Genomic DNA, 26,946 nt, shown 5'->3' with positions numbered 1-26,946 from the left:
TTAATTTCATTTCTTTGCTAATTGTGCAGTATAAGCAGAGCAATAATGCAGGGGGCTGGGATATAATTTGTGTCTCGCTTACAACACTGAGTGCAACTTGCAGATCACCCGATTTGAGTGATATAAATTTTCATCACATCATGTGTCCTTTATATTGCTCAGACTGTGAACAGAGCTGTAGCAGAAGTTTGGGTTAGTTTGCTTTATTGATTCTCCTGCACTTTGAACAGGTGGGATGTCAGTCATACATTTATCTCATACATCCACTGTTGTAAACAAAGTTAAGAGATATTATACACAATAAACATAGTTAGCAAAAGTTAAGCACAATTGGCTGTACACTCCCTATTGTCCCGGAAGGTAATCATTTGCTTCTTCTTGCTAAATTAAACATAGTAACACTGTAATGTATTTCTTGCAGAAGAGCATCAGTCTGTCCAACCGGCTCATCCAAGCATCCTTCACTTGCCCTGTGAAATGTCTCTATATCTTATTAGTAAAATGTAATAGAAAGAAATATACACAGTGCCTTTCACAAACTCAGGATGTCCAAAAGTGCTTTACAATCCATGAAGTGTTTTTTTTTTGAAGTGTATTCACTGTTGCAATGCAATGTAGGAAGAACAGCAGGCTATTTGTGCACAGCAAGGTCCCCTGAACAGCAATGAGACAAATAACCAGATAACTGGCACAAAACTGGGCTTGGTAGTTCTTTTCTTTTTCTGCCTTACCTTACCCTGTAAGCTCCTTGACATCCATGGGACTTTGGATTTAGTCATCCCTTTTCCTTTGTGGGAACATGCTTACTCTGAACCCCTTGAATCTTCCCCTTGAATGCCTCCTACTGCTGTGACACTGATTTACCTTCAAGTAGCTGTTTCCAGTCCATTTTCGCTAAATCAATCCTCAGCTTAGTAAAATTGGCCTTGCCCCAATTGAGAACTCTAACTCCTGTTCTATCCTTGTCCTTTTCCATAATTATTTTAAAACTAACTGAATTATGATCACTACCACCAAAATGCTCTCCCACTGCCACTCCTTCCACCTGCCCATCTTCATTTCCTAAAACTAAGTCTAAAACTGCATCCTCTCTTGTTGGACTTGCTACATACTGGCCAAAAACATTCACCTGAATGCATCTCAAGAATTCTGCTCCCTCAATTCCTTTCACACTAAAACTATCCCAGTTAATATTGGGGTAGTTAATATCCCCTACTATTACTGTCCTATTGTTCTTGCACTTCTCAGAGATTTGCCACGAATCTGCTCTTCTGTCTCCCTCTGACTATTTGGGGGTCTATAGTACACTCCACTCCCAACAGTGTGATTGCCCCTTTTGTGTTCCTTAGCTCAATCCATATGGCCTCATTTGATGAGCCTTCCAACATATCATCCCTCCTCACAGCTGTAATTGTTTCTTTGACCAAAATTGCCACACTTCCTCCTTTCTTATCCCCCTCCCTGTCTGAAAACCCTGTAACCAGGAACGTTGAGCTGCCATTCCTGTCCCTCCTTAAGCCATGTTTTATTTGCTATACTTCTTGCATTGAAATAGATATCCTTGAGCACTGCCAAACTCTTGTTTAATTTTCTAACCTTTGTTTCTTCTGTCTTCCAGACTCAACCATTAATTTTCTTCTTTCCATTTTCATTTCTGATTTTGTCTCAACTGAGTCTACCCTCAGGTCCCCATACCTCTACCAAACTAGTTTAAGCCCTCACCAACAGCACCAGCAAAATGTCCTGCAAGGAACTCAGTCCCAGCTCTGTTCAGGTGCAACCCGTCCGGCCGATACAGGCCCCATCTCCTCCAGAGCTGGTCCCAATATCCCAAGAATCTAACTTTTCCTCCTGCACCATCTTTCCAGCCACATATTCATTGGTTTTATTCTTCTGTTCCTGTACTTGCTTGCGCGTGGCACTGGGAGTAATCTGGAGATTACTACTTTTGAGGTCCTGCTTGCTCATTTCTTACCTAGCTCCCTAAATTCTGACTGCAGGAACACATCCCTCTTTCTGCCTCTGTCATTGGTTCCGAAGTGGACCATAACTGCTGGCTGTTCACCCTCCCCTACAGGATGCTCTGCAGCCGCTCAGTGACATCCTTGATCCTGGCACCAGGGAGGCAACACATCATCCTGGATTCCTGTCGGCGGCCAGAGAAACGCCTGTCTGTTCCCCTGACTATTGAATCTCCTATCGCTATGGCTCCCCCAGTCTTCCCTGTACCCCACTGTGCAGCTGAACCACCCGTGGTGCCATGGACTTGGCTCCGGCTGCACTCCCCAGATCAGCCATCACTCTCATCAGTGTTCAGAACTGAATACCTGTTGGAGAGTGTGACGCACTCAGGGATCTCCTGCACTACCTGCCTGTTTCTTTTTGGCTGCCTGGCAGTCACCCATTCCCTCTCTCCCTGCATACTCTAAGATGTGGGGTGACCACATCTATAAACGTGCTATCCACGTGGCTCTCATCCTCATGAATGCACCACAGTGACGCCAGCTGCTGCTTAAGTTCCAAAACCCAGAGCTCAAACTGCTGAAATTGACAACACTTTCTCCACAAATGGTTATCCAGGATACGGGAAGCATCCTGGAGCTCCCACATAGTACAGGAGGAGTACTCTCGAGGCTGAAGAAACCCTGCCATTCCTTTAATTATTAGTTGACCCTTTGCTATTGCTAAAAATTAGAAATGTTACCAATTTTGAAACACCTTGCAACTATAAATAAAATCTTACTAATACTGATAAATCCTACTACTAATCAATACAGTTTACTAGTTAAAATAAACCTTACTCAAAAAAGATAATTCTCACCAGCTACTCACTTGTTCCTTATTATTAAAACTTATTGTTTTTAAACTCGTTTTTAGTCTGCCAGTGTTAAGATGCTATAACCCAGCTATTTATAGATACTCACTAACAGCAGTTACTCACCAAACAATCACCTTGCAGTTTTCTTGTGATGTCACTGTTCACTTTTTTTTCAAACTCAGGCGTGCCTGGATTCCTGTCGCTGCTCTCCCGGAAAGTAAGTGCTGTAGGCCGTGATCCTCGGCCTTTATTTAATTGCTCCCTTCTCGGTATTCCTCCCACAGATCCGCTCCTGTCTGCTGCTCTCCCTGAATATCCAACTTGGCTTCCCCATCATCACAGCTTTTCCAAAACTTTTTCATTCCAATCTAGTGAACCTTCATTTTTAGCACAAAGAAAAGCTTTGGGAATAATAATAATTTCCCTCCATTTTGCTAATCCTAACCAATTCCACCATCTCAGCCACACCCCCATGCCATTTCCTCCATCTCATGCCATCCCCATCCCATTTCATCCTTCCCATGCCTTCTCTCCCATGCTATCTCCATCCCATGCCATCCCCATGCCATTCCATCCCTGTCATGCCATCCCCATCCGTCCCATCAATCCCATCCCATTCCATACGGAAACAATCTCTCCAGCCAGGGTAAATTTGTTGTTATGCTCCCCTTACCTTTCACTGTTTTTGTTCTCCCCAAACTCCAGCCTGCTCTCGCTGCAGCCACCAACAGTTGGCAGCCTACGTGCATCACACACTACAATGCTCCACACGCCCAATGTGCCTGTGTGTGTGTGCACCAACAGAAACCCTCCTTAAACTGACCAATCAAAATAGTCTAGACAGACAAAAAAAACAAGTATTATTATTATAGATGTACTTATATCTGTGTGTTATTTAAAAATGCATTTTGTATATGTGTTTATTAGTTTCCAAGAATTTGATTTTACCTGTCTGTATGTTGTTTATCAATATATTTATCTCTGTGTTGTTGCTCAGTCTCTCTATCAGTTGTAAATGTTGTTCTGTGAAGCTTTGTTCCCTAATCATCTCCAGTTTAATCATTTCCCATGATCTTGAGGGTGTCTCTTGCGATAAATTAGCTTGAGTGGCAATGCCTGGTGTCAATGTGTGAGCGTGTGTGTGTGTGTGTATATATATGAGTGTATGTGTGTGTGTGTGTGTGTGTTCATCAGGAGAAACTGCACTGTTTGAAGATCTACCAATAATTACAATAGCACAACAGATATTTATTACAAAACCAGTGCAACAGAACCGTTATTTACAATATTTACATATGTACAAATCATGTTGAGAAGAGGATCAGTTCGAAGAGGAGGTGGTGGAGGAAGATCTGGGCCTTGGTCTCTTTAGGCTTTATTCTGGCACTCGATAGCAGCAGTTGATTGTGCAGTTCTTCCACCAGGTGGCCCACCGGCTGACTTAGGAACATGATGGCTGCCAGGAGGAACATTGACAAGACCTTCGCATTATCTCGGAGCTGCTCCTGGTCATCATTGAAAAATGGTTCACAATCCAAGACGTAGTCATTCACCCTGTTGGGGAAATCTTGGACCAAATGGCGAGAGATGCTTTTGAGGACGTCCCCGTATCTCCCATTGCACTCCTCTAGATATCATTCAATTAAGGAGGACCCCTTCACTGATCCAATAAGTGGGAAGATCACCCACAGTGCTGAACTGCAAGATCGGGTGATCTCCTCATTCTTTCCATCCAGTTGCAACAACAAGCGCACCAGGGAGGAATGGATCTGCTGGGAGAATAAAGACGTGGACCCACCAATTCCACACTTGGTCAAGTTCCCCGACACGGTGAATGCTTCCACCCACACTCTCTCGACTCACCCCCGAAGAGTGGCTGGATCATGCGAAGGATTGGATCCACAGATGGCTGGATGGTGTTTGCTGTTGACTCTATGATGGTCTGATTCAGGCAGAACAGCACTGCATGAGTTAGCAACTCCAACCTTTCATTCCTCAACAGGCTAATCATTGTGTTCATCACGCTCCAAAACCGTCTTTGAGCTCTGAAGTTAATATTGCCCAGAGCCATGATACACAGCAACTGGGTAACAGGAGAGGCATAGAGCAAATACCTGATCAAACCGTTTACCACAGTGTCTGTGTGCTGAGAGCCTGAAACCAGTGGAGCTTTCAGCAGTTCACCAAAGATGATTATTGTAACTGCCTGACAGTCTTCTTGGACCCTGATGATGTGAGAATGATATGAGGCAGATTAGCCAGCATTTGTGTCATTGCTCTGGTCAGCAGAACAACCCCCTTGTTGAAGTGGCTAAGCTTCATCATTTGGTGTCATCCTCCATTTCTATTGAGCTTTTCAACAATGTCTCCATTTGTGTTTGGCTGAGAAGGAGCTTGAGTGGCAGTACACACTTCTTACACAAATCCTCCTACTTGATGATGTTTCAAATTCAGCTGCAAAATCTCTCTTCTGCGATCCAGTATGTAAAGGATCGAGCAGAGACATATTAATGCAGCTGTTTAAGGATGTAAGTAGGGCAGTCAGTGATAAATCGATCGAGTATGGTCTTCTGTTCCCATTGATGGGGCAGGTTCTTCTCCCAAGTGTGTACGCCTGCTCCTTGATCATCCTCACTGCACATGTTATGTCTTTGGCCACTGATCTCCACACATGGTTGACAAATTTCTCCGAAGTGGAGTAGGTGAGGAGATGGGAATCAACTGCTGCTGTATTGTGCCAGGTAAACTTGCAGAATCTCTAAGGTGGTCTGCATAGCTCTTTGTCACTCATGGGCTTCAGTTGAAATGATCCCCTCCTCGACATGATAAATTGTAGTTAATATATACTGCTGAGAATGGTTACTCTTCTCCATGATGTTTGCAAAGACAGCTGTGAATAAATTTACTTTGTCCATTTTTGTACTGTTACAACCAGGTGAGAAAGGGGTCTAGGGTTCCCTCTCAGCCTTCACCTGGTCTTACCACAACAGGGTTTAATAGCTCCCCTGGGTGAATCCTTGTTCACGGCTTTACAATTATAAGGCGAAGAAACCAGCCGAACAGGTTTTCTTAGGTTTAAAGAAGAAAGGTTGAAATTTATGAAACAAACTCTAATTCAGTTAATGCCTACAGATAAGCTACACGCCCCCACTCCAGCATGCATACGTAATACACACATGCAGATGGAGACAGAAAACAGCAGAAGAAATAAAGTGGAAAAGTTTGAGGCAATATCTAGAGATGGTTTTTCTTACTGTTCGTCAAGCTCGCTGTAAAGTCCTTGACTGTAGGTAGGTCTTGCTTTTCGTTGGGGCCCAGTATTCTTCTTAAACCTTGTTCAATGTAGGAGACTTTTCTCTCTTGAGGTTCGTGTGTCTTTAGTGGGTCCAGAGGCTTGTGAGAAAGAGATGGGAGCAGACAGGAGAGGTCCAAGAGCAAACAGATATTCTTATTTTTTTTATTTAGAGATACAGCACTGAAACAGGCCCTTCGGCCCACTGAGTCTGTGCCGACCAATAACCACCCATTTATACTAACCCTGCAGTAATCCTATATTCCCTATCACCTACCTACACTAGGGGCAATTTACAATGGCCAATTTACCTATCAGCCTGCAAGTCTTTGGCTGTGGGAGGAAACCGGAGCACCCAGTGAAAACCCACGCAGTCACAGGGAGAACTTGCAAACTCCGCACAGGCTGTACCCAGAATCGAACCCAGGTCCCTGGAGCTGTGAGGCTGCAGTGCTAACCACTGCACCACTGTGCCGCCCTACTGCGTTCAAACTCTCTGTGGCTAATTCAAAAAACCCTGGACCAGTCAGTCATGTGACCAGCTGGTTTAACCAGTCCTGGCTTTTGTAGATTGTATTACCTTAGCAGTCTCTGGAATGCTCTTCCTTACACTTTCAATATCTGGTGATCAGAATCCATTGTTGGTTAAGTGGATCAGAGAATAGCCCTTTGTCTCCACAAGCACTGTCTGTTAGTATGCAAATGTACTTCCAGCCAAGTGTCTAATGATTTTTTAACAAGTCCTTTCTTCACTCCAGCAACAGTTTAAAATCAATGTCCATATGACAAAATTAATACGCCTCATTCTTGGCAGGTTGGGGGCTGCATGACAGTACTCATTCTACAGTCTACTAATTGAAATGAGATTTTGTTTGCTTGTTTCAGATTTCTTTCAAATGGATGATCTTCAAAGATTCTGATGTTTTCAACACACTCGGCTTTACTCTTTCTTCATTGCTCTCGTAGACACAAATGCATAGTTTGTATCACTTCGCTGTGTTTTATACAGCCCTGCAGTTTCTGTGTTGTCATTGTTCACATTGGGAGGGCAGGTTACATAACACTTCAGTTGTGATGTGGCCCTGGGTCTTGCGCCCATATAAGACCTGCCACCTGCGTGTGGCCATTTAAGGTGGGTGGTGGGAATTTAAGGCCCTGACCTGAAATGCAGACCACAGGGACAAGGTAAATTCACAAGCCTTGCCCGCCATAATTGGACCGAGCAGCTGTTTTTTCCTAACATAGCATCCACTGCACCACAGTCACTCAAAGTATTTGTGACAAGAGATGTGACAATGGGAGTGTAGGACAGACTTTTCTAGCAGAATTTCCCCCAAATTAAGATTGTGTCAGATCATGGGAAAATGCTAGAATCTATTATGAGGGACGTGGAAGCAGAACACCTAAAGAATCATAAAAGAAAAATGCTGCAGATGCTGAAAATCTGAAATAAAAACAGAAAATGCTGTAAACACTCATCAGGTCAGGCAGCATCTGCGGAGAAAGAAGCATAGCCAACGCCCCAGGCCTGCGATCCTTCCTCAGGTCACAGATCTGAAATGTCAACCCTGACCTTACCTCCACAGATGCTGCCCAACCCGCTGAGCATCTCCAGCATTCTCTGTCTCTACTTAAAAAATCATAATGTGATTAGGCAGAGTCAACATGGATTTAAGGGAGGGAAATCTTATTTGACGAATCTGTTGGAATTTTTTTGAGGTTGTGCTTCTTTCAATTTAGTATACTGTATTCGCTGCTCACAATGCCGGCTACATGGGGAGACCAAAGGCAGATTGGATGACTGCTTTGCAGAACACCTCCGCTCGGTCCACAAGTGTGACCCCGAGCTTCCGGTTGCTTGCCATTTCAATTCAGCACTCTGCTCCCATGCCCATATTTCTGTCCTTGATCTGCTGCAGTGCTTCAGTGAGGCTCAGTACAAACTCGAGGAACAGCCCCTCATTTTCCAGGCAGGCACTCTATGGTCTTCCAGACTCAACATTGAGTTCAATAAGGCAGAGGTGGGGTTTCTCCCGCCTTTTCGGCCTGGTGCCGGGAGCCCCGCCTCCAGCACAAAATCCAGCTCTTGTTTTTTCTGTAATGAGGGTCTACACACAGCTTGATACAGACACATACAAAGATGGCCATCAAGATCAGGGTAACATTGGGTATGGGCCAGACCTGCGCCACGTACAGCAACACCAAATGACACATCGCACCAGATGACCAGGTTCTTACCCGCATCTGTTCTGATGATGCCACAACAGCGCTTCTGATATGTCTTCCTTTTTCTTCAACTGAGGATTCCTCCCACTGTGGTTAACAGGGCCCTCGACCGTATCCAGTCCATTTCTCACACGTCCGCCCTCACCCCTTCCCCTCCCCTCCAGAAACGTGACAGGATTCTCCTTGTCTTCACTTTCCACCCCACAGCCTCCACATCAAAGGATCATCCTCTGCCATTTCCGCCATCTCTAGTATGATCCCACCACCAAACACATCTTCCCCTCCCCTTCCCTGTCAGCATTCCGAAGGGATTGCTCCCACTGCGACACCCTGGTCCACTCCCCCATTGCCCCCAACACCTCATCCTATTTCCACAGCACCTTCCCATGCAATCACAGGAGCTGTAACACCTGCCTTTTTACCTCCTCTCTCCTCACCATCCAATGCTCCAAACATTCCTTCCAGGTGAAGCCACGATATACTTGTACTTCTTTCAATTTAGTATACTGTATTCACTGCTCACAATGTGGTCTCCTGTACACTGGGGAGACCAAACGCAGATTGGGTGACCACTTTGCGGAATGCCTCTGCTCAGTCTGCAAGCATGACCCAGAGCTTCCAGTTGCTTGCCATTCTAACTCACCACCTTGCTTCAGGCCCACATTTCTGTCCTCGGCCTGCTGTAGTGTTCCGGTGAAGCTCAATGCAAGCTCAAGGAACAACATCTCATCTTCTGATTAGGCACTCTACAGCCCTCTGGACACAACATTGAGCTCAACAACTTCAGACCATGACCCGGTCTTGAACTTGTTTTTCATGTTTTTGCTTTCAGACAGAGTAGTTCATTATTCTAACATTAACACACTCTCTAGACAAATGCTTTGTCTTTTACTACAACCATTACCACTTCCTTTTCCTTTTGTTCCATGACATCTTTGTCATTTAATTTCTCCCACCCTCCACCTTATCACAGACCTTCCCTTTTGTTCTTCTTCCCCTCCTCCCCCCTTTCACTTTTCTAACCTTTGCCAGTTCTGATGAAAGGTCATTGACCTGAAACGTTAACTCTGTTTCTCTCTCCACAGCTGCTGCCAGACCTGAGTATTTCCAACACTTTCTGTTTTTATTGCAGAATTTTGCATGTTTTCTTTATCCTGTAACTAATGGTGTTGGTGTTCTGTGTAGCAATATGCAGAGATCTGATTCCTGTTCTGGTATCTGCATCATATTCCCACTGCATAGGTACTCCATATCTTTTCACCACATCCTAATCATCTTGCATATGGCCATTTTTCTGCCCACTTCTTCGCATCTGTGAGCCCTGAACATGTGTATGCTGGGTCTCACTATTGGCCATTGCTGTCAATTGGTGCCATCTGTAACTCTGGACACCTTTGAACTGACTCCAGTCTCTTAAAATTATTTATAGAAATGGTAAACAGTCGTGGCACAAATGACAATCTCTGTGGTACACCACCAACAGCCGGCTCTCAGCCAGATGTCTTTCAACTTGCCATTCTTTAATCCAGTTCATCTTCATTCATCTCATACATCTGAACCCAATGCCGAGGTAATTTATGTGGGGCAGTCTGAAATGTCATTTCTTCTGTAAATTACATCCACTGTCTCACATACAATACAATATATGCCCAACAAAATGTCACCATTCTCATCTAAATCACTTTGGTTCAAACATTGTAGTATCAATGTGTAACCATTCATCGCAGCTCAGAGAGAATAATGGTCTAAGTCTGCAGAAACCTAGTTGAATCTGTTGGGAAAAGAACCTTGTGACTGAGCAATAAAGAGCTTGGTCGAAGAGGTAGGTTTTGAGGAAGGTCTTAAAGGAGGAGTGAAAGGTGGGGAGGTGAAGCGATTCAGGGAGGTAATTCCAGAACTTAAACATCTAGATGGCTTAAGGCACAGCCACTGAAGGTGAGGCAAAGGGCGTGCAGGGTGCACAAGAGACCAGGTCAGGAGGAGCACAGAGTTCTAGGAGGGCTGTAGAGCTGGAGAAGGTTATAAAGATAGAGAGGAGTAAGGCCATGGAACAATTTGAACATAAGAATGAGAATTTTAAAATCAAGGTGTTTCTGGAAGTAGGGTAAACAGGACTTGGTGTGAGTTAAGATACGGCCAACAGATTTTTGGACCGAGCTCACGTTTATGAAGGGTGGAAGACGGGAGGCTGGTCAAGAGAGCATTGGAAAAGTCATCTGGGGGTAATAAAAGCATGAATGACAGTTTCAGCAGCAAGTAGGCTGGGGCAGGGGTGGAGATGGGTGCTATTACGGAGGCGGAAGTAGGCAGTTTTTGTGATGGAGCAGATATAGGATAGGAGAGGTGGTGGCGTAGTGGTATTATCACTGGACTAGGACTAGGACCCAGAGACATAGGGTATTGCTCTGGGGACATGGGTTCGAATCCCACCTTGGCACAAGGTGGAATTTGATTTCAATTAATAAATCTGGAATTAAAAAGATAGTCTAATGTTGGTCATGCAACCATTGTCGTAAAAATCCGCCTGGTTCACTTCTGTCCAGTAGGGAAGGAAATCTGCTATCCTTACCTGGTCTGGCCTACATGTGACACCAGACCCACAGCAATGTGGTTGACTCTTAATGCCCTATGAGATGGCCTAGCAAGCCACTCAGTTGTATCAAACGGCTACAAAGTCAATAAGGAATGAAACTGGATGGACTACCTGGCATATACACACTACTGAGTCAGCGGCGCTTGAGATGGCTTGGCCATGTGAGCCGCATGGAAGATGGCAGGATCCCCAAAGACACATTGTACAGTGAGCTCGCCACTGGTATCAGACCCACCGGCCGTCCATGTCTCCGTTATAAAGACGTCTGCAAACGCGACATGAAATCGTGTGACATTGATCACAAGTCGTGGGAGTCAGTTGCCAGCATTCGCCAGAGCTGGCGGGCAGCCATAAAGACAGGGCTAAATTGTGGCGAGTCGAAGAGACTTAGTAGTTGGCAGGAAAAAAGACAGAGGCGCAAGGGGAGAGCCAACTGTGCAACAGCCCCAACAAACAAATTTCTCTGCAGCACCTGTGGAAGAGCCTGTCACTCCAGAATTGGCCTTTATAGCCACTCCAGGCGCTGCTTCACAAACCACTGACCACCTCCAGGCGCGTATCCATTGTCTCTCGAGATAAGGAGGCCCAAAAGAAAAGAAGACCTGGCATATACCTAGGCACCGGAAATGACAACGGCAAACCCATCCCTGTTGACCCTGCAAAGTCCTCCTTACAAACATCTGGGGGCTTGTGCCAAAGTTGGGAGAGGTGTCCCACAGACTAGTCAAGCAGCAGCCTCTCATAGTCATACTCACGGAATCATATCTTACAGACAATGTCCCAGTCACTGCCATCACCATCCCTGGGTACGTCCTGTCTCACTGGCAGGACAGACCCAGCAGAGGTGGTGGCACAGTAGTATACAGTCAGGAGGGAGTTACCATGGGAATCCTCAACATCGACTCCGGACCCCATGAAGTCTCATGGCATCAGGCCAAACATGGGCTAGGAAACCCCCTGCTGATTGAAAACCTACTTGACCTTGTTCTCACCAATCCACCTATTGCAGATGCATCTGTCCATGACAGTATTGGTAGGAGTGACCACCGCACAGTCCTCGTGGAGACGAAGTCCCGTCTTCACATTGAGGATACCCTCCATTGTGTTTTGTGGCACTACCACCATGGTAAATGGGATAGACTTCAAACAGATCTAGCAGCTCAAAACTGGGCATCTATGAGGCACTGTGGGCCATCAACAGCAACAGAAATATACTCTACCACAATCTGTACCCTCATGGCCCGGCATATCCCCCACTCTAACATTACTATCAAGACGGGGATCAACGCTGGTTCAATGAAGAGTGCAGGAGAGCATACCAGGAGCAGCACCAAGCGTACCTCAAAATGAGGTGTCAACCTGGTGAAGCTACAACCCAGGACTACTTGCATGCCAAACAGCATAAGCAGCATGCTACAGACAGAGCTAAGCAATCTCACAACCAATGGATAAGATCTAAGCTCTGCAGTCCTGCCACATTCTGTCGTGAATGGTGGTGGACAATTAAACAACTAATAGGAGGAGGTGGCTCCACAAATATCCCCATCCTCAATGATGTAGGAGCCCAGCACATCAGTGCAAAAGATGAGGCTGAAGCATTTGCAACAATCTTCAGCCAGAAGTGCCGAGCAGGTGATCCATCTCGGCCTCCACCTGAGGTACCAGTCTTCAGCCAATTCGATTAATTCCATGTGATATTGAGAAACAACTGAAGGCACTGGCTACTGCAAAGGCTATGGGCCCTGACAACATTCCAGCAATAGTACTGAAGACCTGTGCTCCAGAACTTGCTGCACCCCTAACCGAGCTGTTCCAGTACAGCTCCAACACTGGCATCTGCCCGACAAAGTGGAAAATTGACCAGGTATGTCCTGTACACAAAAGGCAGGGCAAATCCAACCCGGCCATTTACCACTGCATCAGTCTACTCTGAATCATCAGTAAAGTGATGGAAGGTGTCGTAAACAGTGCTATCAAGTGGCACTTGCTTAGCAATAACCTGCTCTGATGCATTCAGTTTGAGTTCCACCAGAGCCACTCAGCTCCTGACCTCCTTACAGCCTTGGTTCAGACATGGACAAAAGAGTTGAACTCAAGAGGTGAGGTGAGATGACTGCCCTTGACATCAAGGCAGCATTCGATCTATGGCATCAAGGAGCCCTAGAAAAACTGGAGTCAATGGGAATTGGTGAAAGCACTGCTGTCTGGAGTCATACCTAGCACAAAGGAATAGGGTTGTGGTTGTTGGAGGTCAATCATCTCAGCTCCAGGATACCACTGCAGGAGTTCCTCAGTGTAGTGTCCTGGAGATTGCACAATGTTCAGTACCATTCGTGACTCCTCAGATACTGAAGCAGTCCGTGTAGAAATGCAGCAATATCCAGGCTTGAGCTGATAAGAGACAAGTAACATTTGTGCCACACAAGTGCCAGGCAATAACTATCTCAAACAAGAGCGAATCTAACCATCTCTCCTTGACTTTAAATAGCATTACGATCGCTGAATCCTCCACTATCAACATCCTGGGGATTACCATTGACCAGAAACTGAACTGGAGTAGCCACATAAATACTGTGGCTACAAGAGCAGATCAGAGGCTAGCAATCCTAAAGCAAGTAACTCACCTCCTGACTCCCCAAAGCCTGTCCACCATCTACAAGGCACAAGTCAGGAGTGTGATGGAATACTCTCCAATTGCTTGAATGGGTGCAGCTCCAACAATACTCAAGAAGCTCGACACCATCCAGGACAAAGCAGCCCACTTGATTGTCACCCCATGCACAAACATTCACTCCCTCACAGTGGCAGCAGTGTATACCATCTTTAAGATGCACTGCAGCAACTCACCAAGGCTCCTTAGACAGCATCTTCCAAACCCATGCCCTCTACCACCTAGAAGGACATGGGCAGCAGTTGCATGGGAATACCACTACCTGCAGGTTCCCCTCTGAGCCACACACCATCTTGACTTGGAACTATATTGCCGTTGCTTCACTGTTGCTGGATCACAAGCCTGGAACTCCCTTCCTAATAGCACTGTGGGTGTACCTACCCCACATGGACTGCAGCGGTTCAAGAAGGCGGTTCACCACCACCTTCTCAAGGGTAATCAGGGATGGGCAATAAATGCTATCCTAACCAGTGATGCCGAAATTCCATGAATGAATTTAAAAAAAAGCTCAGCTCAGGGTCAAATAGGATGCTGAGATTGTAAACAGTATGGTTCAGCCTAAGACACTGGTCAGGGAGGGAGATGGAGATTTTGGGGGGGCGGGGAGCGAAAACAATGGGCTAGATTTTATGGGCCCGCCTGAGGTGGAGTCGGGGGTGGGGGCTCGGAGAATCGTGACAGGTGGCGGGAGACGGAGAACCTGTCATCTCCCCGTCGCCAAGTGATCATATCTGGAGTGGGATAGGCTAACGACAGCCTTCATGTCCAGAGGCCAAATTAGGCTCTAAGTGGCCTATTAATGGGCAAATAAGGGCCTCTTCCCGCCACTGCGGGAAGGGTGACTTGTAACATGAGGCGCACTCCCTACAGGCTTTCGGTGAGTGGGGTGGAGGGGAGGTTGCTTCTCTGTGGACTATCTGTGGCCCATAGAGGGCCCCCAACGGAACCACCTTTCCCGCTGGGAGTTTCCTCCCCTTGGACTGCACGATCATCCCCCACACCCACTCACTGGGGCCTTCCGGACTGGCCCTAACGACCCTACCTCACTTACCTGAGGTCCGGAGTTCCAGCACTGAGCCTGTGTCCATAGCCTCTGCAGTGCTGGCAGTGGCCAGCACTCCCAGTGGCCATGCCAATACTGCTGAGCTGCCGGCCCTCTGACTGGCTGGCAGCTCCTGAAAGCAGGATCCCCATCTTTAAAGGGGCAGGGAACCTGGATCATGAAACTTAGATTTAAAAAGACCGGAGGATCGCTGCAGGGGCAGGGGGCATAAATAGGCAGAGGCAGGCTTTCCCCCATCTTTTCAGCCCAGTCCCCCACCGTCAAAACAAAATCCCACCAATGACTTTGGTCTTCCGATATAATTTGTATGTTCGTATTTTTTTCTCTGAGGTTTGTGCGACTTTGAAACTCTCTGCCTTAGAAGGTGGTGGAGGCTGGGTCATTGAATATTTTTAAGGTGGAGATAGATAGATTATTGTTTGGCAAGCGTTATCAGGTGTAGATGGGAGTGTGGAATTTGAAACACAAACAGATCAGCCATGATTTTATTGAATGGCGGAGCAGGCCCGAGGGGCCGAATGGCCTACTTTTGCTCCTACTTCATATATCCGTATGTTTAATAATTAGTTGGAATAAATTTCTGTTCATCCAGTACAGTTCGTTGGACAAACAATTTGATAACTTAGAGTCAGTGGACGGGTCAAGGGAGGTGGTAGTGGTGTTGAGCCTGGCGTCATTAGCATATATATGGAACCTGACATCATCTCATTAGATAATGTCACCAAGGGGAAGCATAAAGGTGAGAAATGGGAGCGGCAAAGTATCGATCATTTGGGGACTCCACAGACATAATTTTGCAGGAGTAGGAAAAGAAACCATTGTAGGAGATGTTCTGGGTAGGTAACAGTGGAACCAAGTGGGAGTAGTCCCACACAGCGGGACAGTGGAAGAGGGGCAATGGAGGACGATGATGTGGTGTAACATCGAAGGTTGCAGGCAGGTCGAAAAGAATGAGAGGGATAGTTTACCATGGTCACAGTCACAGACAATGCCATTCATGACTGATTAGGGCTGTTTCAGTGTTGTGGCAGGGGTCAGAAACCTGATTGGACAAGTTCAAATATGGAGGTGTGGGAAAGATGGGAACAGATTTGAGAGCTAACAGCATGTTCAAGGACTTTGAGGAAGTTGGAGATGGGCCAGTAGTTTGCAAAGACAGATGGACCAAGGGTAGGGTTTTTAACAAGGAGGGTGACGATGGCACATGTGAAAGGAGGGGGACAGTTCTATTGGGGCAACTATTAAAAGAAACATAAAACAGCAAAAACCATGCTGGACCTTACATTGAAAGGCTTTCCATTTATCAAGAGGCAAACAGTTTATTTAAATAGTCATGGCTGGCGCACTGGTCTTTATTAACGATTGTGTTTCAGTCACTGCCTCTTCACAGTGTTCCATCAAATTGGGAACAGACTCCAAAATACTTCATTTCTGAAGGAGGAGTATAGAAGTTTTTGGTATACTGTATTATAAGTAAAATGTACCCTAAATTCATAAATCATAAATTTTAAGAACATAAGAGCATAAGAAATAGGAGCAGGAGTAGACCGTTCAGTTCTTTGAGCCTGCTCCGCCATTCAATAAGATCATGGCTGAAAGTCTACCTCAACTTCACCTTCCTGCACTATCCGCATATCCCCTAATTCCCTTAGTATCAAAAAATCTATAGATCCCTGACTTGAATATACTTAACGATTAGCATGCACAACTCTTGGGGCACGGAATTACAGAGTCACAGCTCTTTAAAAATTTCTCCCCATTTCAGTCCTAAATGGCCAACCCCTTATTCTGAGACTGATCTAGTTCTGGACTCTCTAGCACCTACCCTGTTGTGTCCCTTACAAATTTTATGTTTAAATGAGCTCAAATCTCATTCTTCTAAACTGTAGGGAATATAGGCCAAGTCTAGTCATTCTCTCCTCATAGGCCAATCCCCTCATCCCAGGAATCAGTCCAATGAACCTTCATTCCAATCCATCCATGGCAAGCATATCCTTCCTTAGTTAAGGAGATCAAAACTGTACACAATGGGGTCTCACCACAGCTCTATATAATTGTAGTAAGTGCTTACAGCATAGAAGGGGCCATTCAGCAATCCAAAATGAATCCCATTGCCCAGCACCCTCTTCATGGCCCTTGGTAGTTTTTTCTGCTTCTATTATCTATCCACTTTTCCCTTAAAAGATACAAAGGCCACTGCCTCAATCAATTCCTGTGAGTAACTGGGAATACTGAGCTGAATTTTATGTAGGTAACAGGGGCATCCCAATGCTGGGCCAGAAAGGCAAGGGGGAACCCCACCTCGACCATTTTTGAGACCCATGGTTGCATTTACAGCACTAAACTACCCAGCTATGGGGTCCCCATCCCTTTAGGGGCAGGGATCTCTATCTAACAGCTGCCAGCCAATCAGCAAGCCAGCAGCTCTGCAATCCAAGCAGCACCACCAGGAGCAGTGGTCACTACTGGGACTGCAATAGAACAAGATCAGGTGAGTGGGGTGGGGGGGCGGTTGTTGGCTATTGAGGGCAGGGGGTGGGTGTTGGTGCAGGGGCAGCCTTTGCTGTCAGGGGCCCTCCTTAGGCCACAGATTGCCCAAGTAGGAGGAGCCTCCACCCTACCCCACAGGGAGGCTGCCTGGTTGTACTAGGCAGCCTCCCCACGTAGCAGGGCTCCCACCAGCCGCTGGTAAAATGCCAGTTGCAGTGGGAAGAGGCCCTTAAGTGGCTATTAATTGGATGGGCACTTGAGGGAAATAAACTTGCAGGGCTACAGCGACAGAGTAGGGGAATGGGACTGGCTGGATTGCTCGGCTGGATTGCTCTACAGAGAGCCGGCATGTACTCAATGGGCTGAATGATCTCCTTTTGTGCCGGAATGATTTGCTGACAAGTGGACGCAGCAGGAGCTAACAGAAGGGGGATGGGCACGACTGCATGTCCTAACCTATCATGGAAGAGATCATGCTGGCCAAAAAAACTAGCCGTCCCCGGCAGCATAGGCCACCCCTGCACCAACACCCACTCTCTGCCCTCAACAGCCAACAACCCCACCCCCCATCCCACTTACCCTCACGTCGGGGTTCCCTGGCTGCTCCTGGTCCTGTTCTATTACAGTCCCAGTAATGGTAACTGCTCCTGGTGGCATATCCTCATACCCAATCCTCCTTCTCACATCCTACCTCCCCTCATCCCAGACTCTCTTCCGATTTACAAGCTGCAGATGGTGTAAGCAAGCAGCTCTTAATTTCCCTCCTCCCTACTGCACAACATTACCAGTGTGCCTTTCTCCTTTTGGATACCTAAGAAGTGCAACCTGGCCAGGCAGTGGAGGAATAGCATGAAGACATGATGAAAATGCACCATCATTCGATTCCATACTCGTAGCCACCAGCTCAGATACTGGCACTGCGCGTAATTTAGGGAATAGCATAGAGGCCAGTTCCGCAAATAGTGAGACACTGAGCAGGGGTCAAGGATACTGCAGGTGCCAGCATACTGCAGGGTGAGGTCACACACAAGTTATGCCACAGATGACCCAGATGAGGACTTCGACCGGGCTGGCTACAGAAGATGTTTGTACAGTGAAATGCTTGATGTATTGGCAGGCCTGCCAGAAAGCCTGCATTGAATGTCAGGAGCATGGAGGAGTCCGACACTACTTAGCATAGAGCTTTGCGCAGAGGCTGGAGACCATCCTTTCCAGTGTGACCAACTCAGTTCACCCACTTGTGGACCCAACCGTGATGCAGCATCTGATGGCAGATGTCACAGCTTCCATTGTAGCACAAGCAGCAGCCACCCAACATCTGAGTTCTGCAGTGCAAGCTCAGACTGAAGTCATGCAGGCTCAGCCGGTTGCCATCATGGCTGTGGATTACAGTATGCAAAGGGGCTTAAAGCATATCACAACAGGCCAGCAATCTGTGCTCCAACAGATTACTTGACCCCTACCCTGGCTACAAGCCACTCATACCCAGTGTCTCACTATTTGCTGATCCGGCCTCTATGCTATCCCCTAAATTACTCAGAGTGCTGGGACACTACTCTGGAGGAATGACTAGCTCCATGGAGCATAAACTTGCTGTCCTCTCTCAGGATGCCAGCATTTGTCCTCCCACCCTGCCCCTCAGCCAGTGCCTTCGCTGTTGCTGGTCAGTCAGCCAGCCCAGACTGCTATCGCCCATGCCGAGATGGTGCGGTCCGCAGCCAGGTCTTCTAGATCCAGAGCTGCTTGAGGGCATCTTCCACTGAGAGTAAGCAGCCTTCCACCAAGTCATGCTGTAGTTCTAAGTCAGGCGAAGGGACATGGAAGACAGGCACTAAGGGAATGCATAAGGGTGATTAGTTGATTTTTATATGCAATATGGCATGATTTCATTTATAAATTTGCTTTGGAATGTTTATTTTGTGGTGGCTTTTATGTTTGCATTGTGGCTAAGCAGATGTTGTGATGCTAAGTGACAGAAGGAGAATAAGGTTTAGGACTGTTGATGATTGGGGAATTTGGGTTGTGGTTACTGCTATCACATTCAGACAAGTTCTTCATGGACAACCCGGGCAGAAAGGGTCTGTTGAGTTTGCCTCATCACTCCTTTTCCCACTCCTCCTCCTCCTCGTGCTCCTGCTCCTCAGCTGCTCACTGTATAGCTGGTGGCCAGGGCTGTGCCCTCGTGATGGAGGGGCTGTACGGCATACATCAGGTCACCACGAATCTTGACACTAGCTCCGCCACATACTGCACGGCTCCTCCAGGGCGGCCCAGGCAGCGGAAGTGTTGTTTCGCACACCAATGGTCTGCTCTATCACATTTCCTGTTGCAGCGTGGTTTTCATTGTATGCATGACTGTGAGAATAAGAAATACTGAAATGTTGTTTCTACAGCTTGTGGAAAATTACCGAGAAGTCATTTCTACACAACATAATGAAATCACTGAAAAAGAGAACTGATAAGGGTATGTAAGTAAAGACCTTGAGACAGTACAGCAGTTAAAAATTGTGCTTAGGCAGAGAAAAGAGAAACAGCAAGAGTTAGAACAAAGGATGTAGTGAATAAGAAACTGCCCCACTAAGATAAAGGCTGACAGCTGCAAGTTAAAACACACAATGGAGAGCCAAATAAGGTAAAACAACAACAAGAGTTAGGGGCTAGAAAGTTAGAGTAAGGGGAAAAGTAAACAGAGGAGGAGACTGTAGCAACTATAGGATAGGTTAGTGTCATAATATGTTATAACCAATAATGTAAACTAAAGGCGTGGAAAAATGGATTTGTATTGTATAAACATGAACTGAATATGTTGATCGGTGTGCCTGCTTGTAGGACACCCGATCTTGCAAGAACGTTAAATAAACTTACTTCTTCAGAGTTTGACTTGGTGTAAATTATTATTAAGTGGGCTACGTTTCCCACAGCACACGTGTAGGGATTGCATACCAGAGTCATGAACCATGTCATCAGCGGATAGCCCTTGTCACTCACTAGCCACCCTTTGGTTTGTTGTGCTGGTTAAAATGCAGCTGACACAGCAGACTACCACTGAATGATGGAATCATGACTTCTGCCAGGATATTGGACATAGACCTGCAAGATTTGCTGTGTATGGTCAAACACCAGCTGGCCGGTGCAGAGTTGACATGTGGCACCCATGAGGAAGCCTGCATTCCTGGTGAAGCTGGGTGCTAGCCCTGTTTGATTCTTTTTGGCAAGAGAGAATAAATTGTAGTTATCTCTCACTGAATAGAGAGCCTTAGTGGATGGCAAACTGAAATGTTGCAAATATCTCCAGCTCCAGCCTGGAAGGAGCCAGACACATAAAAGTTCATTGCCACATGCCCTTCACAGCCACTAGCAATGTGGTCCTTGCCCTGCTCTGAGGTTGTAGTTGTGGCTGTAGCGGTGGCAAATTTCAGTGAGGATGCCCTTACTGAACTGCAAACGTTGTACACATTGTTCCTTGAGCAGAATTGCTCCCTGAATACCCTGGGTGGATATGGCTTCCTGTGGAGAGCCCTTCTCCCCCCTTCTCTTCCTCCCTCTTCCAACAGCTTGTCCTGCTCTATTTGGCCTCTGCTTATTCTCCAAGTCATGCTGTAATCCAAGGGGAATGCCAACTAATGCACCCATGTCTGGGAGCAGCTGGTCTGTCCAGAAGCCTTGACATCAGCAAACATTGTGATTCGTCACGAGATCCCCGTCTATCTCAGTGGCATGCTAGACTTTATTACCTCATTAAACAGAGATAGTGAAAAACCTTTAAAGAAAAATGCTTTGATGTGCTTCATTAAAGGTAATGTTTGCTTTCTGGTGAATTTTTAACAAAACCCTTCCATTTAAAACCACAATTGCATTAAACAGTTAAACAGTCAAAGAAAAGTTTGCTATTTCTGGACCAGCCCTGTTATTATGTCCCCTCTTAACTCTAGGTGTAAGTGTTTGTAAGTATGAGCAGATGGAATCTCAATACAAAATAACAATTAGCAAACGGCACACACTGTTTAATATGCAGAGGTCCAACCAAGGGATGTGAAAGACGTACAGACTGCTCCACAGAAATAGCCGACCAATCGAAGAGAGCTCAGCAGCACTGAGTGGCACACTTGCTTTCCAACACTTCATCACAGATTTGAGTATGTCATGCTAACGTGCTTTATTGAATGATAATGTTCTTTAATCCACTGACTCGAGACCTGAATTTATATATATTTTTTAAATTTAAAAAAGAACAGATAAACGATGACTTTGCTAGCAGCTTAAGGTGGCCACCTAATTTATAACACTGTATCCTACATTGCAAGGCCTTTGAGGTGGAGACAAGATGTCTGCTCATCCCAGCAAGAAGGGAACTGCCTGTTCTTTTTAGCAAGAAGAAATACAGTGCTAACTACCATGGTTGAATCACTGGGTGACTGTCAGGTGACAAGCCCCTGCCCCTCCCCTCCACTCCCCTCCCCCATCTGTGGTTATAAGCTGGTGTTTCTCTACAGCAGAAGGAGGTGAAGCATCTGGACTCTGACACGTGCAGACCCAAGTGAGGGTCCCTCCTCTCTCTCTCTCTCTCTCTCCATTCCAGCTTGCAAGCTTCAAACCTTGCCTGCTGACTGACCAGCTCTGCACACTCTGGTTACAATCAGAAACCCCTTTGGAGGAAATCATCTGCATCGCTGTCTCAAAAAGACCCACTGTATCAGCCATCTATCTCTTCAAACTAAAAGCCTCAGGGCCACCGAATTCAGCTAGAAGCCAGCCGAATCACCAAACTCCACAGAATGTATGGCCCTTTTTTCTATGGACTCTAACTCAACCAATCTACTCTTCCCCACTCTTGAACCTATTTGTGTGCGTGTGAAAGTTGACACATAGTTTATTATTTTTACTTAGTTCAGTTTAAGTACAATAAAGTTAACCTCTTTCTTTGGTTCTTGTTATGATCATAGCAAGTGTTATGATCCTGTAGTTTTTTTCCCCCCCCGGGAAGAATGCGGTGTGCCTTTAAGGCTGGAAAAGGAGCCGTACTGCTTTTGGAGAACAAGCTCCAGAGACTGAGTCCAAGAATGCATTCTCATTGCTGGGATACAGCCATTCGGAGACCAAAGACACGAGATACATTGTTACAATTTAATTTTGAACTGGCTTATAGTGGAAACAGACTCTTCTAACTCAGAGACACAGGCAGAGAGCAGGACCAGCATATACTGAAGGAAATGAAAGCTCTCTTTCGGTTTATTTAAACCCTATTTATTATACTCTCAGAATTCTGATGCCAAGCCAGATTAATTTCTTAAAAAGAAAATAACCAATTCCTTTAACTACTAAACTGTAACTGTTGAAATCATCGCTGGAGAAGTTCAGCAATTGAGGTGATGCTTTCCAAGACTACGGACTGTTCTACTTTTGAAGAACCTTTTTCTCCCCGCCCCCCCACCCCATCAGACGGCTGTGAGGATTTCAAGCAACCTTGGACTAATCCACATTGGAGGATTTCACTTTGGCAGGAGCATGTATATGCAAGGACACTAATTTTTTCTATTTTAAATGTTGTTTATATCTTAGTAGCATTTAGGAGTTTTTCTAATTAAACAGTTAATTTGTAGATCTAAAGACGCCTGGCTTGGTTGGCCTCATTCGGGGTTAATAGATGGTACAATTTGGCTGGGTCCTTCTTTAATTTAGAAAGTTTTAAAATGATATGTTAGGCGATCTGTGGAAGGACAGGACTGAATTAATGGTGCGTTTCTCCCCCTACAATCAGAATTGTATATCTTGATTGGGGGCATTGACTTGATTGGTCGTTCATAACATATTAATTGTGGGCTCGTTCGGGATTTGGATCATATATTAATTGGTGGCTCTCTTGAGACTGAATCGTATTTAATTCGGTGGCTCGCATCTGGGATCAGAATCAGACTAATTTGGAGGGCTTGCATTTGGAATCATATTAATTACTCATCACTGGGATAACATATTTAAAATTGGGGTCTTGCGTTTGGCATCATATTTAATTGCTCTCGCGTCTGGGATGATATCTATTGGAAACTCGATTGTTGGGATCTAAATCAAATGCCAATTACAAAGAAATAAAAAAAAAATCAGGTCTCTTGTACAATAAGGTGCAGTCTATACCATTGTAATGGTATTCGTGGTTGTAACAGAGTTTTTGGGAAAGCAGAATGTTTCCCCGAGTGACTTGATAACTTTAAGAAAAAAATTAAAAGAATTGGCAGCGAAATTGGGGTTGGCATTGAAATCAGGTGCCAAAAAAGCAGAGATAATTGACATAATAGCCAAACATCTGGAATTAGTAGAAGATGATAATACTGATGAAGGGCAATACGTGAAACAAGAAAGGGATTAAAAGAGACAAGAAGGTAGTAGGTCCACGAGTGATACAATGGTATTGACTAGGATTCAATTAGAAATGAAAAATCTTGAGGCAGAAAAAGAATTAAGAAAACTTGAATTGGAAAACGAAGAAAGGGAAAAAGAAAAGGGAATAGCAATAAGAAAATTTGAATTGGAAGACAGGGAGAAGAAAGGGAATTTAATTTAAGAGATAGAACTAAGACAAAAGGGTAGTCTTGAATCCAGGGAAAATTTGGGTCAGGAAGAATCTGAATTTTGATCAGGACCCAATGAAAAGTTATTTAAATTTATACAGGCTCTTCCCAAGTTCGAGGAAAGGGACGTAGAGGCATTTTTTATATCTTTTGAAAAAATAGTCAAACAGATAAAATGGCTGAAAGAAAGCTGGATATTGCTCATGCAGAGCAGGCTGCTAGGCAGAGCTCATGAAGCTTATGCCATGCTTCTTAAGGAGGCTTCTGCAGATTATGAGATGGCAAAAAAAGCTATTCTCTCTGCCTATGAGTTAGTCCCTGAAGCTTATCGTCAGAGGTTTAGGAACTTACGGAAATTGGCTGGGCAGACATAATTAGAATTTGAGAGGGTGAAGCAAATTAATTTTGACTGTTGAATACGGGCATTAAAAGGTAGAAACCACATATGAGAATGTTTGAGAATTGATTCTCTTAGAAGAGTTTAAAAACTCATTCCTTCAGTAGAGAGAACTCATATAGGTAACCTGAAAGTTTTGAAAGCTAGGCAAGCAGCAGAGATTGCTGATGAGTTTGAGCTTGTGAATAAGCCAACCTATTTTGTCTGTCACTCCCACAAACCAAAGAAGGATAGAAAGTGGGAGAGTGAAAGGAAGGCAAGTAGCCAGGGACAAGAAGGAAAGCTGGGAATGCCCCAGGATCACCTCCTCATGTCAGAAAGGAAGGTGCTGAGGGTAGAAATTAGGTTTGCAAGCCAAAGTGTTATCATTGGGTCATCTTCATTCAGAGTGCTGGAAATTGTGAGGTAAACCCATAGGACTTGTTGGGGTAAGCAAAGTTAGTGCAGAGGAAAAGACTCCGACTGAGAGTATAGCAGATCAGGCTAGAGCTTTAATGGCAGCTGTGAATGCAAAACCAGATACTAAAACTAAAAGGAGTGTAGAGTTCAGAATAAAATACCTGAGAGTTATAATGAATTTTTGTCAAAGGGGAGAGTATCTCCGTATCTTGTAAGTGAGGCAGGAAAACTTATTATACTTAGGGACACAGGAGCAACTCAAACACTCTTGTTGGGGAAAGATATGAGGTTTCCACCAGAAAGCGCCTTGAATGCTAAAGTTTTATTTAATGGAATTGGCGGGGAGTATATACCTGTACCTTTATATAAAGTACACCTGGAGAGTTACTTAATATCTGGGACAGTAACTGTAGGTGTCGTCCACAATTTACCAGTAAAAGGAATTGATCTACTCCTAGGAAATGATTTGGCTGGATCAAAAATATCAGTTTCTCCTAAAGTTACAAAGGAACCAAGTGAAATTAAGGAAACAGAGCAATTACAGGAGCAAGTTCCGGGAATATTTCCTGCATGTGTAGTCACCCGAGCAATGGCTAAATAGGATCCACTGTCGGAGGTAAAAGGGCACCACAAATAGATAATCAGGCATCTGAAACCTTATTTGGGGATTTAGATAATCCAAATGAGTTGTTTAACAGATCGTCTATCATTGCAGCACAGCAAGCTGATTCAGAGATATACCAAATAGCGCAGACAGTTCTACCAGAAGCTAAGGCAAAAGGAGTTCCGGAAGGCTATTATATAGCAAACGGGGTTTTGAGGAGGAATGGAGACCACCTCATAGGCCTGCAGATGAAGACTGGACAGTTGTTGAACAGATAGCGGTACCACCAAAATATCGACAAGGATTATTAAGGTTAGCACACAACATTCCTTTTGCAGGACATAGGGGAATTCGAAAGACCAAATCACACATAAGCAAACATTATTACTGGCCTGGTCTTACAAAGGATGTGAGACAATTTTGCAGGACATGCCATACCTGTCAAATGATGGGGAAACCACAACCTACCATAAAACTAGGGGATATAGTATTAGTGTTGTTACCATCACAGGGAGAACCATTAAAAGCACAGTTCAGTGGCTCATATAGGGTGATTAAAAGAGTGGGTAAGGTAGATTACTTGATTGACACCCCTGATCGCCAGGGGTGTCTCATTAATATGCTCAAACAATATTACCGCAGGGAGGAGGATAAGCTGGTACAGATATGTCAGGTAATCGGGACTGTTGAGAAGGAAAAGGATAGTGAGGATGAGGCAGAAGTAGGCCTAAGAAATTCTCAGATTGAACCTCCAACTATCTGATTAGCAAATATAGAATGGCTAGGAAAATTAAACAATAGGCTTTTACACTTAAAGGCAAAACAACGTGAGGTCCTAACCAGGGTTTTCACAACGTTTCAAAACGTTTGTAGGGATAAGCCAGGATGTACAACCTTTGCCACACATGATGTGGCTATAGGGGGAACCATTCCTTTAAAACAACAACTTTTCCACTTAGGTCCAGACAGACAAGCCCAAGTGGAAGCAGAGGTACAATGCATGCTGAAGGGCAGCTTAGTTGAACCTAGTCAGGACAGCTGGAATTTGCAGGTGGTCTTGATGTCTAAACCTGGTGGGTCGGCTCAAACGTGCAATGACTCTAGAAAAGTCACTGTGGTAAGGAAGGCATACTCCTACCCAAATTCTTATTTAAAAGACAGAGTGGGCAACACAATGTGTCTTAAGGAGACAAATGTGTTAGAGGAAACCTGCCAAATTCCTTTGATACCCCAGGGTGAGAAAAAATCAGCTTCTGTTACCCAGACAGGGTTTTCCAATGTCAAGTGATGCCACATAGGTTAAGGGGTACTCAAGAAACTTCTCAGAGAACCCAGTAGTAGTCAGTGTTCCTAGATGTGCAGTTCACCTGGCTGAGGTGATGGACAATAGGGACACGTGGAAGACAATGCTTGGAAATTTGAAATGGGTTAATTAGGACAACCTTTTGAAAATTTAAAACCAAAATGTTCTGGTGGAACTTGTTGCTGTAGTCTAAACACTTTTGAAAACTGTAAGCCTGTAAATGCGAAAAAAAATGTCTTAGCGTTTTTATCAATTTATATTTTTTGGACATTGTAATGAAACACATTTCAGGAATGGCACTTCATTCCACCAGGGGTGGAGGTGTTATGATCCTGTAGTTTTTTCCCCCCAGGAAACATGCGATGTGCCTTTAAGATTGGAAAAGGAGCCGTACTGCTTTAAGACAACACGCTCCAGAGACTGAATCAAAGAATGCATTCTCATTGCTGGGATACAGCCATTCGGAGACCAAAGACACAAGATACATTGTTACAATTTAATTTTGAACTGGCTTATAGTGGAAACAG

This window comes from Heterodontus francisci, chromosome 10, assembly GCF_036365525.1.
Source record: "Heterodontus francisci isolate sHetFra1 chromosome 10, sHetFra1.hap1, whole genome shotgun sequence".
In the NCBI taxonomy this organism is placed as follows: domain Eukaryota; kingdom Metazoa; phylum Chordata; class Chondrichthyes; order Heterodontiformes; family Heterodontidae; genus Heterodontus; species Heterodontus francisci.
Note: the sequence above shows the minus strand (reverse complement) of the source record.